A 2,899-nucleotide genomic window follows, 5' to 3' on the forward strand; every position below is an offset into this window, starting at 1 on the left:
AGGTCAATTTGAGCCTCTTTGGGGATAGAAGTCAGGCAGGCAGTCAGGAAGGAAAGAAATTTGATTCCTTAGCTGTACTTCTAAATTTTCTTCCCTATAGTCTTTTTTTCAGTATTTTATAATACCCACCCATGTTTACAGAGGGTTTCTATCATATGCTAAATAAAGAGCAGCTTCTGGTATACCTGTAAATTTGAGAGGAAAAGAGGGGGGTGGAACAACATTTCAACACGTTAAGTTTTTCAATTCAGTAAACATTGAGTTAATTTGGATAGATGCCTTTAGATCATTTAGTTAACCAGGTTTCAGTGTGGGTTCCAAGAGGACAGGACCCTACTTTAAAAGATTCTGATATGTAGCATATTTGGTTTTCTAAAGGCAAAGGATCAATCCCCTTGCTTTTATGTTTCACCAAAATATATATTTAATTATCTGGAGCAAAAAAAAAAAAAAAACAGACTATGAAACAGAAATTTGTCAGTTCTTAAGAAGGATTTTTAAGTTGCTGAACATCATTTCAAAATATCAAGCCTTCCAGTGTAGTTTAGACAAATGACTTCAGCTCATTCAAGTTAAACACAGTTCTGTGTGGGCTCCATGAGATGAATAGGACTTTAAGGATGGTGAGGAACTGTTACCTTAATTGGCTCAAGCAACCAAGCCTTATTTTCCATCTGAATGTAACTATTTTCTTTGTTGTTCCATTGCAGAGGCCACATGAGAATCTCCTGAGGAGGAAATGCCCAACAAAAGTATGATACTTTCTACTTGTAGGTTTTTCTGAAGTCCAAGGAGTGCAACATTTATACTTTATGGCATTTTTCATAACCTATCTTGTGGCTCTGATGGGGAATCTTATCATCATCACCTCTATACTCCAATGTATTTTTTTGTCTTAAATCTATCTGTTGTTGACCTTGGATACATCTCAGTCACTGTCCCCAAAGCTATGGCCAATTCCTTAATGAAAACAAGGTGTATTTTGTATTCTCACTGTGTTGCCCAAACATTTTCCTTTGTATTTTTTGGAGCATCTGAATTTTTTCTCCTGACAGTTATGGCCTACGACCGCTATGCTGCCATTTGTCACCCTCTGCATTATGAAGCTGTCATGAACAGAGTTGCCTGCATTCAAATGGCAGTCTTTGCTTGGACATTTGGCCTTCTAACAGCAACTTTGCATACTGGAGCAACATTTGCAAGCCCTTTCTGTTCCAACATCATCAACCAGTTCTTCTGTGAAATCCCACAACTGCTGAAGATCACCTGCTCTGAAATGTATCTCCTTGAAATTGGGGCTGTTATCCTAACTGGCTGCTTATATTTTAGCTGCTTCCTTTTCATAGTTATTTCGTATGTGCAGATCTTAAAAACAGTGATGAGAATCCCATCTGTGCAGGGAAGGCAAAAGGCCTTCTCTACCTGCCTGCCCCACATCATTGTGCTTTTCATGTTCTATTTATTTGGTGTCTTTGCCTACTTTCGACCAATCAACAGGACTCCATCAAAGATGGATCTGGTGGCTGCTGTAGCTTACTGTGTTGTTCCACCATTCCTGAATCCCTTGATATATAGCATGAGAAACAAAGATATTAAAAGAGCTCTGTGGAAACTGATTAATTAGAGGTATTTTTCAATTTCACTTAGAAGTGTAACTTCATGGAAATTTTCAAATTGTAAATGCAATTCACAAGAAATAAAATAATGGATATAAGGCTCACTCAGTTCTGTATATGGAATTAGATATTCTTAGTAAAAGCTGAATGTTTTTTTGGAACCTCCACCCCATTGCTTCTGCCCACTGGAACATATTCAATCAACATTCCTAAGAGCAGCACTTCAGTTACCAAGATGCAAAATGCTAAGCTCAGACTGGAGACAGGCTTGATGTACATTGAAGCCAAGGTAACCTTGTCCTCACTTAAAAATGGCTCAATGTCAATTCTCAACCTCAAAACCTAAAATATTTGGTACTTTTAGATAAATTTCAATCTAGCTGGTTAAAAATGTTTACCAATAAACTAAATTTACTTGATTTCTCCCCTCAGTTTATTCTGTCCCTTAGCAGTGATCAGGCCAAAAAAGCTTTACAACGAAGGATAAAGGATGCAGAAAGATATCTTGATCTCTCAAGATGCCTGGATTTTATTGTGTCTGATTCAACTAGGTATCATCTCACTCCTCTGCTATCTTACTAACTTAGAGGATCATGAGATGAGGAAAGCTTTCTCCCTTGCAAGATGTTCAACCCTTCCTTCTGCTCTTCTTGAAGGAAAGTATAAGAAAATTCCATTTGCTCAGACTTTGCCAGTGTGAGTTGCAAGAAATAGAAACAATCAAACGTGTTTCTAAGATGTCCGTGGTATAGTTCATCCCGTGCTAAATATAGGGCATTTTCCCACAGAGCTTACCGCAGAGCGACGTCCCTCTTCACCGTGCAGTGTCTGTGCGGATTTCCCACCAACTGCTCCGCAGAACCAGGAAGTGCCGGGCATTTTGTGTCGCAAATGTAAACTGCTAAAAACCAGTTTACGTTAGCGACGCAAAAGCCGTGGCTCTTCCTGGTCTGCGGAGCAGTTGGTGAGAAATCCGCGCAGACGCTGCGCGGTGAAGTGAGATGTCGCTCTGCGGTAAGCTCTGTGGGAAAACGCCTATAGTCTCCCTTGGGTTAAGGCTAAACCAGGGCTAACAGAATCTGCTCAGGTAATCTATCTCCTCTCAGATGTCAATCAGAATATCACAAAACGGGTAGCTAAGTTGTCAAGTCGGCTGGATTCAATAACGAGGCTTTGCTGATACAAAGTAACTAGTTTATTGATATCATTGTACTCGACCTCAGAGAGATTGAAGGACTGAGGTCCATACACTAAAAGCAATCATATTAAGGTACACATCAAAG

At 39.5% G+C, this 2,899-nt stretch overlaps 1 pseudogene; it reads left to right on the forward strand.

Moving 5' to 3' along the window:
• The first annotated feature begins 1,057 nt into the window (after nt 1-1,057).
• Nucleotides 1,058-1,575, forward strand: LOC132583407 (olfactory receptor 14A16-like; annotated as a pseudogene).
• The last annotated feature ends 1,324 nt before the right edge of the window (nt 1,576-2,899 follow it).

This window comes from Heteronotia binoei, chromosome 15, assembly GCF_032191835.1.
Source record: "Heteronotia binoei isolate CCM8104 ecotype False Entrance Well chromosome 15, APGP_CSIRO_Hbin_v1, whole genome shotgun sequence".
Classification (NCBI taxonomy): Eukaryota; Metazoa; Chordata; class Lepidosauria; order Squamata; family Gekkonidae; genus Heteronotia; species Heteronotia binoei.